At 39.2% G+C, this 15,945-nt stretch overlaps 1 pseudogene; it reads right to left on the bottom strand.

Annotated features, from left to right (window-relative positions):
• Positions 1-4,866: 4,866 nt before the first annotated feature.
• Positions 4,867-5,295, bottom strand: LOC114196522 (non-histone chromosomal protein HMG-17 pseudogene; annotated as a pseudogene).
• Positions 5,296-15,945: the final 10,650 nt, after the last annotated feature.

Raw genomic sequence — 15,945 nt, forward strand, 5'->3', positions numbered from 1 at the left:
AAGGGAGTGGAAGTAGGGGTTGAGTTCAAACAAGGGGCCAATGACTTAATCAATCACGGGTCTGTAATGAAACTCCAATAAAAATCCTGAACATGAGGCTCATTAGGGCTTCCCGGTTGGTGAGCACACTGATATAATTGAGAGTGACATGCTGCCCTGATTTAATTAGACGGCATAGAAGCTCTGCATCCCTCCTCAATCTTGTATCATGCATCTCTTCATTTGGCTGGTCCTCCTGATTTTCATCCTTTACGAATAAAACTGTAATTATAAGTATAGCATTTTCCTGAATTTTGTGAATTGTTCTAGCAAATTATGAAACCTGTGGGGGCTATAATAACTCCAAAATACATAGCCAGTCAGCCAGAAGCATGGGTGGCTTGGGAAGACCTAATGTGTTCCTGACCCCTGAAGTAAAGGCAGTCTTGTTGGGGATCTTAACATGTGGGGTCTGTGCTTACTCTGGGTGGTTAGTGCCAGAATTGAATTGTATTACAACCAGTTGGGTTTCTACCAGATTAGTCTATTTTAGGAAGGACCTAGGAGAAGGAAGTCAGGCTAACATATGAGGTGTATTGGGTTTTGAAATAAAGTCACAAGAAGAGATTTCTTTATTATTTATTTCAACAGCTTCCTCCTTGCTTTAAAATACTCACTTTCTAAATACTATGGAAGTACATGTCCTCAGGGCAAAAATGCCTTCAGAAATTGCTTATTTAGGTATACTGCCTTCAAAATACTCGTTTCCACAATGAATCTTAATGTTCATTTACTGCAGCTTGCCTTGGAGAGCAGATGATTCTATCCGAAGAACTGACAACATTTCCACTTTCCATAAATCTAGGTTTTACTTTTTCATTATTAAAAATAATCGTATAAACCAGAAAATCCAGCAGGGGGGTGTAGAATTCCAGTTTCTGGGATATTACACATTTCTTTGAAAAACAAGTTCTTTCTTTATTGCTACAACTCAGTAATCCTGCTAAATACTGACCACAGAATAAAACGAGCTTCTTAAATGCCATTGTGTCTGAGCAGTGATTGAAACGCTCTTCTCTCCAAAAGGGCTCATTTCCTTTTTTGAGTTACTACTAACAGATGTGTTCTTGTAGCTGCTTTGCAGGCAAATATTGGCTAGGCTGAAATTTCTTGTAAGTATTCATGCTGTGTGAGTGGGTAACCAATATTATTACTAATATTTATGAAAATAATTGAGTGTAATACAATTTTTATAAAAGCAGAAACTCTTTGCAGAGAGGAAGTCCTATGTTCTCTATGTTACTTAAAATGTACTATATTATGGACACATACTATATTCTTAATAAGAAACATTTTGGATACATATCTAAGTGTGTATATGTACATTTATCAAAATAAATATACATAAGTAAAATTAATTATTTCACACAAAATATTTGCAAGGTAAATAATCAAATATCCTTCAGAAATAAATAATATTTTCACAATAAATGTAAATTAGAAAATTGAGAGAAAGTGTGGTCATATTCCTGGGAAACAGAACTGCCCATTTTTAGAAATGTCTTCCTTCTGGAGCATTAGAGCTGTTAAAATTCCTTTCTAGTATTTTATCCTCCTAGACCAACGAAGCTTAACTATATGGACTATCAATACAAGCTAGAAAAATAATACTGGAAGGCTGAACCAAAGCAAAGTTAAGGACATGCCTGAAACACATGCCCATAATCATTAGATGAATCTGTAGTTGTACCATGTTTTTGTTTTACATGTCTGTCCCTCTTTCCCCCAAAACACAGGCATTTATAAAGAGTAATATTATAAGTGAGAAAATTGAAGGAAGAATCAATTACTCCCTTTCTTTGGAATAAAAAAGCCCCACTCAGGCTACCAGACCACTTCCCTGCTCTTGTAGCCACCTCCAACTGGGCGTCCTGCCCTCACTTCACATCTCTGCCATCTGCCTACCTTGGTAATAGGGTTATGCCTGGCCTCAAATGGGAAGAAGTGGGAGAAACTGCAGAGGGGAGGAATTTGCTAGGTCTTAGTGAGCAGACCCGGTTTATGGGGAGGAGACCTGGAAGACATAGACAATCCTTTTCCCATGCCCATCAGGTTAGAGACCAACAGTTGTCTAAAACCCACTCCTTCCATGAGGTAAGGTCAGGAGGGACCCTGATTCCTTGGATATGGGTAGGTCTTAATTTCTTGTCTTTAGGATAAATGTGCTATTTCATACTGTATTAGAAGAAATATATCTTTATAGGTCTCTATAAAGTATTTTCAGTTACTGTATCACACTTCAGTTATTTTTCCCTTTGGTCATTTGGCTGGGGCCAGGAAGTGCTCTGATCCTGTCTGCATTCTGCCTCTTTTGTATTCCACTACCTCCTTATAAGACTTCTGAAGGCTTGATAACTTCCTAGCACCTTATTTTCTTCTCATATAAGTAACATCTTCTCATCTACTGGGGTATATGAGAATTCAGTGAGTTAGTCTTGAATGTGAAACATTTGGCACAAGGACAGATATGGAGTAATTATTCAATGAGGTGAGTTTCCCTCCTTCAAATGGAAACTTCTTGTGGAGGGGATGTACCTTTTCTAAAGGAAGTCCTTGTTTTGGAACCCAGTGTGTGGTGGTGGGAGAAACATGGGAATTAGAATCACATGGACCTGTCCAAATTCTGCCTTACCAGTTCTGCAACTGGAGAAATGTAATTTAAGTTTTTTGGGTCTTGACATCCTCACCTTTAAAATGGGTATAATAATCCTTATCTCTCAGATGGTTGTATAATTTAGTGATTTTGTAATGTGTCAATGGAGCTAAGCTCAACTATGTTCCCCAGAATTCTCTTCATATGTTTCCAGTTGGAGTGGGACTCAAGGAACATTTTGCATAGATTTGGAGGGCAGAAATGAAGCAGTAATTGTGTGTGTTACATACAAGTTATTACACTTCCAAGCTATCATGCTTGGAAGGTTGGAGCAAGGGCACACACGATGTCACTTAACTGCTGGCTTCCTTGTTGGTGTGCAGTAGCAGCTAAGCTTGCAGCTGATTTTCCATTAGCTTCTCCACCTCCTGGGTCAGGTAGATGTTAACCTACACAGCAAAGGGTGTCAGTTTCTCCTATATCACCTATGTCATGAAAATTAGAGGCAGTGAAAGACTGATACACAGAGGTGTATTAAGAAGTGTCTTAAAATCAACTCTTCTGAAAAAAAAAAAAAGCTCTGATTTGCTGTGTTTGCCAATTCACATGGTGTAAATACTCCTTGTATGGATGATTTCAGGCCACCAATGTGGTATGACTGAATGTGAGGCTGGGAAGAGACATGTACAATAGATTCTTGTGAGCTGGAATGAGAGGGCTCCAGCACGCCATTGCTGACATGGGTCCTGTCCATTTTTATTAGTTTTAACATATGCCTGTGAGTTCCAGCTTTTCCTTACCCTTCCTCTCTTTGCAAGCATCTTCCTGCTCTGCAAACTTCAAGTTGAAGATTTAGAGGAGAAGACACAAGCCTTTCAGAGACTATTTAACCAATTCTCATAGTTGCCTAAGATCAATCTCTAGATTAATCGCTTTATTTTGTTTTTATACATGTGTATTACCTAATGGTTTTACTTCTCTGATAGAACGGTGACCCTTGTCTGATATGTGAAGCTTGAGATTATATATGTGAAACACCCAGCAGTATTTGGCACACAGTAGACACTAAAAAATGTTACTTCATTTATGAGCAATTGCCAACTATTTTAAATTTAGTGATATGCACATTTCTTTTCCTAATATCACAGCACTCAGAAATATTCATAATTTATATGGAATAATGTTCCTTTTATATTTTTTCTAAGGAGATAGATGATACAGACTAGCAATATCCAAGAAATATAATGCAAGCCATGTATGTAATATGAAATTTTCTGGTGCCCCATTAGAAAAAGCAAAAAGAAATAGGTAACATTAATTAATATATTTAATTTAACTCAATATACCCAAAATATTATTTCAGCATGTAATAAATATAAAATACCATTGAGATTTTTTTTCCAAGCCAAACTGTATCCAGCTTTATTAAAGACAATTTTCGTAAACAGTCATGGTATTTCAGACAAGAGATGGGCAGACATTCGTTAACAGTATACAACAACTTTCAAACTTCCTTCTTTATTGGACTACCAAAATCAGAAAGCCACTGTAAAACCCAGTGAAGTCTTCATGTGATGCTCTGAACAGGGAAAGTTTAGAGTGAGGGTTGACAGTTCTCATTTAGCATGTTGTTTTAACAACTTTTCACAAGCTGACCCTGACTTTCAGGAAATGAAATGAAAATGGCAGAATTAGGGGCGCCTGGGTGGCTCAGTTGGTTAAGCGACTGCCTTCGGCTCAGGTCATGATCCTAGAGTCCCAGGATCGAGTCCCACATCGGGCTCCCTGCTCAGCAGGGAGTCTGCTTCTCCCTCTGGCCCTCTTCCCTCCTGTGCTCTCTATCTCTCATTCTCTCTCTCTCAAATAAATAAATAAAATCTTTAAAAAAAAAAAGAAAAGAAAAGAAAATGGCAGAATTATCCATCTGAAGATCCCCAAGCCTAAAAAGGAACTCTTAAGGGATTCCAAGTCCAGATTGCCTGACATACTGGGAACCATTAGGTCCCTGGGTTTAACAGTCAAGTCTATGTTGAAGGCAGAGAGGAAGCAGAGGACATAAAAAATAAATTTTAGTTTTTCCACACCACCAAGGTGTTTGTGCCAAGGTAGCTCATGTGTGTCAACATCAAGGAACCCCTCTTGCTGGGAGCCAAGAAGAAGTTCCTCAAAACTAGCAGGGAAAGACATTTTTCCCCTTGTGTCAATCTAGCTTCAGAGATACTATATTAGTGACATATGCCCTTCCCCCAAAACAATGAAGTGTTCTGTGTGCTAACAACATAGCTTAAAAAAAAAAGGAGTAAAACAAAATTCTGCATTTTTATAAAACTTGATAAAAAATACTATTTCAAACTGTATAGTCACCAGAAGTACACAGTTATCAAAAATGCACACACTTCACTTGGCATCTCCAGCACCTTCAGCTTTCTGTGCCTGGTCTGTTTTGGCATCTCCATTTTCTGCAGGGTTATTTCCATCCTTGTCAGCATCAGCTTTTTCCCTTTGGGTACCTTCTCTCCCTTCTTAACAGTGGCCTTTTTAGGCTTGGGCTCTGGCTTTGGAGGAGCAGGTTTAGTAGATAACCTTACAGATCTTCTCTGTGGCTCATCCTTCACCTTGGCTTTATCTCCTTTAGCATCCGCTTCAGCCTTTCTCTTGGGCATGGTGGTGATGGCCACACAGGGATGCAGTGGCACATGGACTTTGGCAGGTCCAGGGATATTCTCACCTTTTTTAATTCACACTGCTCCTTAATGAGATATTTTAATGTTTTTTGTATTTACTCTTTGAAATGTGGTTTGTATTTTACACTTACAGCACATCTCAATTTCAAGTAGTCACACCCATTCAAGAACTACACCGTGGTGAGTGACCATCATGTTGGACAGTGGAGATATAGACCCATATTAAATGCAAATAGCAGGTAATACATTTTTATCATGTTTAATTTATCTGTGTATTTAAACTGTATGTATTTGATCTCAGTGTAGGCTGCAAAAGTGGTGTGCCATTCACTTGTGGGGTTACTAGGATTATTAGTAACTAGTACCAGGTTATTCTGGCTTCAGAAGGGCTGCCTTCTACTGCATTCATGGGTCACAGGTGTCAAGAATTAGAAGACAATGGGGCGCCTGGCTGGCTCAGTTCCTAGAGCATGTGACTCTTGATCTCAGGGTCATGAGTTTAAGCCCCACATTGGGCACAGAGCTTACTTAAATAAATAAATATTTTTAAACTGAGGTTGCAAAGGAACATAGTGAGGAGCCTGGGAGAATGGGGTCCATTTCTTCCACCTGGAGAATAACATTATCTTAGAGTGGTTAACTAAGCTTTCTGCACCTCTCCAAAGCTAGTGTATTATTACATGTGCTTCATCCTTTATGGGTTTGGTTTTGTCCTACAGGAATGGTTTGCTGTGTTCTCTAGGTTATTTGCTATCCTTAGGATTCTATAGATGCATCACACATACTTAATTTTCTCTTTGAATAGATATAGCTGTTGGTGTCCCTATCCTCTTGAGAAATGGTTGAGAAATCTAATGCTGAATTGCAAATCTTCTTATTCATCATTCTTGACCTCTAGTCATGGGTTTGCACCTTACACAATGAGGGAGGGGCACTGCTGCTGCATTGGACTCTATGGACCCATCTTGGGTGTCCTGCCCTTGGAGGTCAGAAGGGGAAGAACACCTTTCCCTGCTGTCTGGGGAGAGGCCACTGAGGCCTAGCTGCTGGCATGCACAACCCACCTCTTAGGTTGGGCTTCAGGGTGTCATGTTGCCATTGCTTCTTTTTGCCATATATTCTTTTGTCCCTCAGCTTGCTTTATGAAAGCTTGCACACTCTCCAGTCATCTAGCATTTTCATGGGCTCTAAGATCTTGGTTTAAGCCTTGTCCTTGTGTTGACAGAGTCTGTGGAGTGCTCTAGCACCCACTCTTTCTCTCCTCAGTCTATTTTCTTCAAGGACTGCCAGAAGGCCTTTAAAGGCAGATGTGATAATGTCCCCTTTCCTGCTATTGCACCTTGGACACCCTTGCTTGGCCTCCTGCTCACCACTCTTTCTTTTTCTGAGTTCCAGCCACACTGGCCTCCTTTGATGTTCTGATGTACTGTGTTCCCTCCTCTCCTTGCTGTTCCTTCTGGACCAAAAACTCCCCTTCCAGGAATTCTTAACTCAGTTGTGATCAATCAGGCCAGGTCAGATCCCTCTATCACTCATTCTCCCAAGTCCCATTGGCTGTTTAATGATGTCCAACTAACCAGTGTAATAATGTCACATGAGCTGGCTGTGGCTCTTTCACTAATCTGAAGCCTCTTTGAGCTGAAGGACACATCTGTCTTTGCTCATGCCTGAGTCCTTTACGCTTGGTGTTGAGTAGGCCTGCAAAAAATGTCTAGTGTGTTAGATGGAAGAGCCAGTAAACTGTACATTATATCCCAGCACAGTCTCTACCCTACCCCACTCATCTCCTGGAGTGCTTGGAATATCTTGGTTGCTTGTAAATCAATTGTACTACTGTGATGAATATATGATAAAATATTTAAGGAATCACCTATGACACCATCAGGTATTCCAAAGTCATTTGTAGTAAATGCTATGTTATTTGGTATTCTATTATTAGGACTTCTAAAAATCCCCTTCTCCCATCAATATGTAATAGTTGCTATCAGAAGGCTCATGAACCCAGTCGATACCTAATGTATGTTTATTGATGACCGTGATGACAGCATCTTTAGTACAGAGGTGATTGATTTTCACAGTGACAAGCCTGAGGCTCTGTGATGAATGAGCAGAGGAGGCACTGTAGATGCTGAAATGCTTTCCAAATAAAAGCAATTGTTTCCATGTGCTTTTACTAAGTGCTTTCATTGGATTTCAGATTTTTTAAATTAGTAATTCTTATGGGGCATACACAGCAATTACACTGAGCAGGATGTTTGATTGATGTAGTGACTCAATCTCAGCTGTGCCAGCTAATGGCACTGGTGCCAAGCGCTGGGCACACTCACACATTCACACTTGGACTTTGCCCTGGAGCTCAAGGTTCAAGTTCTAACATCTCCCCTCAGTTCTCTGATGCAACTACTGGCTTTTCTGAAACATTTTGTGTTTTTTTTTTATTATTTATTTTTTATTGTTATGTTAATTACCATACATTACTTCATTACTTTTTGATGTAGTGTTCCATGATTCATTGTGCATAACACCCAGTGCTCTACGCAGAACGTGCCCTCTTTAATACCCATCACCAGGCTAACTCTTCCCCACAACCCCCTCCCCTCTAGAACCCTCAGTTTGTTTTTCAGAGTCCATCATCTGTCATGGTTTGTCTCCCCCTCCGATTTACTCATTTTCCTTCTTCTCCTCCTGTGTTTTTAAAAATAGTCACTGTAAGGCTGGGCAGTGGTTGACAAATGATTTAATTAATGAATACCTGCTTTACACTTTCCTTTTCTGATGGTTATCTTAATGAAGTGGGGTTTTTTGTTGACAATTCCAGAGTGAATAGGGCCAGATAGAGTAGCTCAGATTAAATTCAACTCCACCTGCCACATGGGTGCTTTCCCCAAATGTGCCATTCCATTCAGTCCTCACACACCCTGGTGGCTGGGAATCCCTGTGCACGTTTTTCAAGTGTTGGAAGCTGAAAATCGAAGGTCAGAGAATTTGCCAAGGTCAGGTCTGGCAATTCTTTCTTCTGACTGAGAGGCTTCCACTGCTTAGCCAATCCTTGAGATTTTTTTTTTTTTTTGTAGAATCCTAAGAGACATAAGAGTGGCCTCAGTTTTCACCAATGATAAGAGAGAAAGTGACCAGAGGTATGTAAATCTTGACTTCTCAAACATGCAGTATAGGAGGTTCTGTTATGGCAGTATACAAACTGAGTCAATAAAATTCCAAATCAACCACAACAAGAGTGCAGTTGGGTAAATCCTTCTAGCATCTTAATTGTTCATGCAGTAATTTGTGGCTCTTATCTGCTATAGTTTGTCAATTGAAAAAGCAAATTATTTGAATTCAATTGTGGAAAACTGCATTCAGGAAAGAGTAACAGAATAATTATGAGGCAAAATGTTACTGGAAACCATTAAGCAAGAATTTACAAGAAGACGAAAGACAAGCTGTCCCCTAATCCTACGCTGTTGAGTGTTCCCTGGAAATGGCCAGCTGCCAGTGAAAATCAAGTTGGAATGTGAAGTCAGCCAATCAAATAGCTTATCAGTAAGGAAATGTAGGCAAGACTGAGGTATTCTGTCTGAAGGGAACAGGAAGGGAAGATGCCTGGGGGCTCAAGTTGCATTGTGTGCTGAATCTAAACTGGCTGAAAGGGAGAGAATGTACTGACTACTGAGCAAAAAGCAGTTATATTTCATCTGAAAATTAGGACAGAGTACAGGGCAAATCCAATTTAAAAACACCTCCTTCTGCAAAGCACATTTTACAATAAAAGGTAATCAACCCCAGTGACATCTGCCTCATGTTTTAAGAAAGAGACATAACATTTTCCTTCTGTTCTTCCCCCTTCTCTCTCTGTTCCACCTACCATCCATTTCTTTGAATAATTCTCTCTTCCTCTCCTTCACTTACTCTGTCCCTCCATCATTTTTCTTCATCCATCCATCCATCCACCCACTAGCATACATTCAATAACTATCTTTTTTTTTTTTTTTTTGAGGAACAAATATCTTTTTATTGCCTATGATGATCCAGGGACTAGGTTCTAGGAATACAACAGTTTATAAGAGCATCATGGTCTCTGGTCTTCTTGGAGTTTACAGTTTCGGGTGGGTACAGACACATGACCACTCATTAGAGTTCTTCCCAACATGTGCAGGATGTACCTCCTTTGCAAGGATTTTATAGCACTAAATATAGAGTTCCTAGCTATTGCGGGTATTGCTGCTGAAGGCTGCACTTACATAAAGCCTCTGGAGTGCCTCCCTGTTCTGAAGACTTCATGTATAGTGATTTATTTAATCCTATAGTAAACCTATGTAAGTTCGTTCTCTTTTATGCCTGAGCTGCAGAGAGATTGAGTGATTTGCTGAGATGCCCTAACTCATGGTATAGGGTCAACACACTGGATACAGGTGGCTCCCCTCTGCACTCTCCCTGGAGTGCTTTATGTCATATCCCTTCCCCAAAGGAATTTGGGATGTGTGTACTCACTGTGGTAAAATACTGTTTACATCAAGGAGTTGAGCTAGGTTGAAAAGTACATAAAATATCATCAAAGTTGTGGTTCCCTGTGTAAAAATTAATAAAAGGAAACTTTATTCAAAATGGAGTCAGGAAGCCAGAAGGCGGAACTTTTATGCCCTACCCTTCTAGTCAATTGCAGACAAACGGGAAGAGAGGTATCTTGTATTCCCAACAGGAAGAGCCTGTACCTTACTATCCCAGCAGGAGGAAGAACGATTTTCTCCCGGCTGGCAACAGCCCAGCCAATGACAGTCTGTCACAACTTAGTCAAGGAGAAGCCACGACACTTTGAACTCCTAGTTGACTCCAATGGGCTTTTGTTTATAAGTCCTTCCTAATACCTCCTTTCCTCTATAAAAGAGCATTCTTCTCCTTTGCTCTGTAGACTTGCCTATGGTTTTGCTGTAGCTTGCTTGTCCCAGATTGTAATTCTCTGCTATTCCTGAATAAACTCATTTTTGCTGCTATAATAACTGATAGTTTTCTTTTTAAGGTTAATACCCACAACTCATTTTGTGTCCTTATCCTTATAAATTCCTCCTCTGCATACAGTGGAAGGGACTGGAGAAATGACATGTGCAAGTCATGGGGCGAAAGCCATCAGAGAACTGATGAAACCTCCCCACAGGAATGTCTTCTGTCAAGTCCTGATCAGCACTTGCCAGTAGCAACATCTGGCAAAAATAACCAAGAAGCCAGGGATCAAGAGCTGGGCAGGGTTTGTTATTACCACACAGATGCCCTAAAAGGTAAAAGGACTGCCCACATCCTACTGCCACAGGTCACAAAGCAAGGAGGAGCTTCTAAGCCTCATATTTCTGAACAGATCTTCTGCATAGGCCTGCTGAAAACACTCCATCCCACGGAGGTCTGCTTATTCTTGCATTATCTTACCTCTTTCTGTCTTAAGGACAGAGTTCTTTTCTCTCTCTGTGCTTCCACATGATTCCTCACTTCTACTGAATCCTCATCACTACTGTCATTCAAGCATGTTGCTCTGCTTGAGCACAGATTGCATTCTTTCTGCTGCCAAAATAGAATTGCTTTCCTGATAAGCCTTGGTCCACCCTCTAGCTTAGTTGGTTCATCTCTTTTCCCAGGGAGAATTATCCAATGGCTAAACTCCATATTTACCATCCTATGATCTGCATCCCATACCTACAGAAACAAAACTCTCTCAGATCATCTGTGATACACATTATCAAATACTGTGAACTTTTCTGTGTTATTTTTTCTTATTTGTTTTCAGCATTCAATCTGATCTTTGAAATGTTTTCCATTCTTGGCTTGAAATTATGTTATTCTGGTGGTCCAACCAGCATTTTAAGGGTCCTTCTTTGCCCCTTCTTTTCTCCTATTTCCTGACTATGGGCACTCCTAATGACTCTCTTTTACTGGTTGGTCCTCCCTATGTATGTGCCTTCTCTCAGAAACAGTCTCACAGCTTAAGCTATTATTTCTATGAACATGATTCCAAGATTTCTATTTCCAGCATGTCTTCTGTTTAAAGCACAAGCCTGTACTTCCTTTCTGTTGTGTTTTTGCATTAGACTCAAAATAACTACAAACCAAACTTCCCCTTTCCATTTCAGCCTGGCTTCCTCTCCAGAATTCTGTTTCTGATGGTTGTGTCATTCTTTTTCTATGGGATCATGTTTTATTTCTCTACCCTGTTTGCCCCTATGATCATGCATCACACTGATTTCTTACCTTCCCTGTCCTACTCCCCTTGCTGTTTTTGCTTCTTCCTTTACATTCACCGACACCACACTGATCTGGGATATTATTATTTCAAGTCTTTTTTTAAAGATTTTATTTATTTATCTGACAGAGAGAGAGGACAGGAGAGCATGGGCAGGGGGAGTCGGAGAGGGAGAAGTAGGCTCCCTGATGAGCAGGGAGCCCAATGTGGGGCTCGATCCCAGGACCCTGGGATCATGACCTGAGCTGGAGGCAGATGCTTAACTGACTGAGCCACCAGGTGCCCCTATTTCAGATCTTCAGTGCAATAAACTTTGTGTTAGTATCTCTGCTTTTAGCCATGACTACAAACTTTGTTATCTGACTCACACTTTAAAACTCCCTAGAATAACACCTTCATCATATATATCCCTCTTTTTTTAAATACCAATACTTTTCTTGTCATTGAAGGCTCTAGGAAATATGGCTCCAACTCACAATTCCAACCATATCTTCATCAGTTACTTCTACCTCAGCCAAATTGGTTCACTCTCTCTGGCCCCTACATACATAGTGCTTATTCCTACAGTTATGATTTCACAAAATAGTTCATCTTACCTGAATGTTTTCCCCACCCTCTAAATTCCAACTATTCTTCAGAAACCACTCTAAGTCTTCCTTCTTCCATGAGTACTTTTCTCATTGCTTCATCCATCAGTCATCTAAAATATGTCTGAACAGGTAGCCCATTTGCTCCCAAATATTAGTCTGTGGAACAGCCTGAACTGGCATATAAGTATACCTGAGAGCTTGTTAACAATATAGTGTTTGTGGGTCTATTGTGGGAGCTGGGAATTTTATTTTTTATGAACCTACCCACAGGATTCTGATGTGCAGTATGTGGAGACTTATTTGACAATTACTCTCAATCTAATTTATGTTTAACTTTTTATGTATTAGATATCATCTACTCAGATAAGGTGTATAAGATGCTTCAGGGAGGGACCCATGGCTCATTCACAGTAATGGCATGACCCTGGGAACACAGAAAACACTAGGGAGAGAGGCTGGAGTTAGTTACATTTACAAACAGCCCCCAAATTTACTTTCCCCTTACACTTCTTATTGTCTCCAGATAATAATATACATTCATTCATTTGTTTTTCCATTAATTCCATTAATTCACTTAAGCATTTACTGGCCATTGCCATCTCCCTGTGAGAGTGACAGGAGACACTCCCTGTTCCATGTGATAAAAGGTTCTGTTGCCACTATGGACAGATGCTATGGAAGTCCAGAAAAGAAAGCAATTAATTTTTTCCTTGGTGAGTCCAAAATTCTTCAAAGAAGAGGTGACATACATGACATGTGAACTGGGCAGTGAAGGTTGAGCAAAGAGAGAGAATTGGCAGGCTTTCTAAGATAAGAAAAAGTATTATAGAAAGGAGCCAAGGTCAAAGGGTGACACTACTTGGAGAGAAGAATGAATGTTTCCAAGTGGCTGGAGGGAGGGTAAATGGGAGGATGGTACACATAGAGATGGTATAAAGAGAGGTGGTAGTAAGAGAGGAAGACGGTGACTGGAAAGAAGGAGAGGGTCAGACTACGGCCTTCATCTTTGGGGGAGGTCATCTAAAGGCTCTTAGGAAGGATAATTACTCCATTATATCTGTGTTTGGGGTTTGGGGATTGTAAATTTGGGCACAGTATAGAGAAAGTAATAGGTGAGAATTTGTAGGCTGAGAACGTGACCATGAAGGTGTCACAAACAAAGAAAGGCAGATGGAGTCTTGGTCTTCTGAGGTGACTGTGAAGATCCACAGTGAGCTTTGTCCTACTTCTCTCCCGCTGCCTCTCCATCCATCAGCAATCCCCAGAGACTCCTTTCAGGTTGTCAACTTGGGCAACTGGGTGAATAGTGATGTCATTAACCGAGACCGGTACCAAAAAAAAGTGCAGATTTGTGGAGAAGAAATATGAGCATGGCTTTTGAGGCAAAGAAATTTAATTGCCTGTAAGAAAACATGATGAGGTGTTCAGAAGGCGGGAGGGAGATGAAAAATGAATATGTCTACTTGGAGTTACTAAAAAAGAGGAAATAGTGGGAGACTTGAGAATGGGTGAAATTTGGACATGATTTGGACATAAAGATGATTTGAGTTTAGAAAATTTTATCTGCATTGAGCAAAAGAAGATGGATATGCTTGAGTGTTATTTTAGTTTGTTTCTTCTGATTCTTCTGCTTGGGATGCTAATGAATAAATGAGTCCCATGAAGAAAGAGGATAGGTTAAGTTTATTAAGAATTTATAAGTTAAATAATCAGTACCAACCAACCAACAAACAGTGATGGGCTAAGTAGAAGTGTTGGATGATAGGCTCTGGAAATATTAAAACTTCACCACTCCAGCCTGTAAATAGGCCTTCTGAATCCAGAATTTGGTGTGAGAACCAAGAGAAAGGAGAACCAAGAGAAAGGAGACAGAAATTTATTGGAACTACCAGGAAGATATTATGTATAAGGAAGAAACCATTATTTATAATATACTCTGGCAATTATACATCCAGAATCTGTCATTACAGTGAATTTCATTATCCTTTTAATTGTTATAATTTCTTTACCTTCTCAAGAGCTCAAACCTTCTCATATAAATGAAATTTTAATTAAGTTAATAGCTATATCTTATACATCATTTTTAAAGATAAGGGCTAAAGTAAAGTAAAATAGAGGAAAAGAAACACTTTGCTTGACTTGCCCCAATTTTTCAAAAAAGTTAGGAAATGATGAATAATAACACAACAATCTTGGTCTCCACCAGAAAGTTTTCGGAGCTCCTAGTTATAGACATTGTTTTATATGTTGTTTAAACCAACCTGAAAGTGGAATGCTTTATATACATTTAATTCTAATGAGACTAAAATCCTCAATATTTATTTGTTATCCAAATTTTCTTTCAAGTATGAATAAACCTTTAAAAAATCTCAGTATTATTTAAATTGATGTGTATTTTATATAGGATAAGGGTAATTTAACTACAGAGACTTATGTAACGTCAAAGAACCTTTTTTCTTCTATAACTTTATGCTTCTAAGCTCTTCAGGTCTTTTGTGAGAAAATGACTTAAATATAAGATTATTAAACTGACTTTGATTCCTAACAATTCCTTATTTTATACCTGCCACCACCATACAATAATTGAAAAGCATTAGAAGCATGCGTATGTGTGGGGCAAATGTCAGGATATATGAGGCATAGTCTTGCCATCAGAAAGTCTACAAATTTAATTTAACAAGCATTTGTTGAGTCTCCATGATGGAAAAGGCATATACTAGGTACTTGGTGATACCCCAAATGAGTAAGGCATAGCCTCCCTCTTCAAGAAACATATTGTCTAATGTATTAGCTACCAATCATGGTATGCTAACTCTAACACAAAGATGACTTGTGGTATGGGAAAACAGAATGATTTTACACACATCACTTCATGAGAAGACAGTGAGTGAGTTGTATGGTCTTAGAGCTGATGGGGAGTGGAGCTGAGCTATCACCCACGTTCTCTGTGGCCTTCAGTTTGGTTATGGTACTCAATGAGTATGCTGTAAATGGTGTTTACTCAACAACAGGGTTCTTCAGTGAGACACAAGCATGAAAATTCAGAGTTAATTTAGAGGCAACTGTGCTTTTAATCTACTGAACATTGTGCTAATTCAAAATACAAAAATGTAATTCTCCTTGCCCACAAATTAATTTCTAAAATTGTAATAATAAAAAATAAAAAATTCCATTAGAATTCCTTGATATTTTTGTATGCTTTGTGATTTTTTTTTATGTCTCTGTGTGCCCTCTGTTGTCCTGTTATATATTAGCCTTTTCCTCATTTCTCTTATATTTCACACTGTCTTTGGGTGTTTCTCATTTCTGCACCAGAGCAAATGACAGTAGGTGTCCTACCTGTACTTTCCTGGTACAGTGGATGTACCTTAACCCAACCACCATGTACTGGGGTCTGAGAGTAACAGATCTTCATTACTTCTAAAAGTCAGTGGTCTTCACAGTAACAGAATGCTCAAAGTCACGAGGCTATGTCTAACCTCTAAGTCTTGTGTGTATCATTTCCTTATATTGCATAATTATAATTAACATATATGTTATTGTAATTGTGCTATATAATGAAATATTACACAACCCGAGAAAAAAATTTTAGAAGAGAATTGTTTTTTATGAAAATTTAATTGAATGTTTTTGAAAGACTTTATAATGCTGCTATTGAAAAGGCAAGTGTCAATTCAGGGAAAACATAAAAATCTGGAAAGATTCTACACTCAAATTGCTTTTTAACTGTCTTTAAATTGTTCATTTCACTGGCTGATAAATAGAATTGTTATATTATAAGTGTGGTTAAAATGCAAGAGGAACAAAGAACTACAA

Source organism: Eumetopias jubatus, unplaced genomic scaffold (genome assembly GCF_037043125.1).
Source record: "Eumetopias jubatus isolate StellerSeaLion01/CBP00866 unplaced genomic scaffold, mEumJub1_p1.0 scaffold_7, whole genome shotgun sequence".
In the NCBI taxonomy this organism is placed as follows: Eukaryota; Metazoa; Chordata; class Mammalia; order Carnivora; family Otariidae; genus Eumetopias; species Eumetopias jubatus.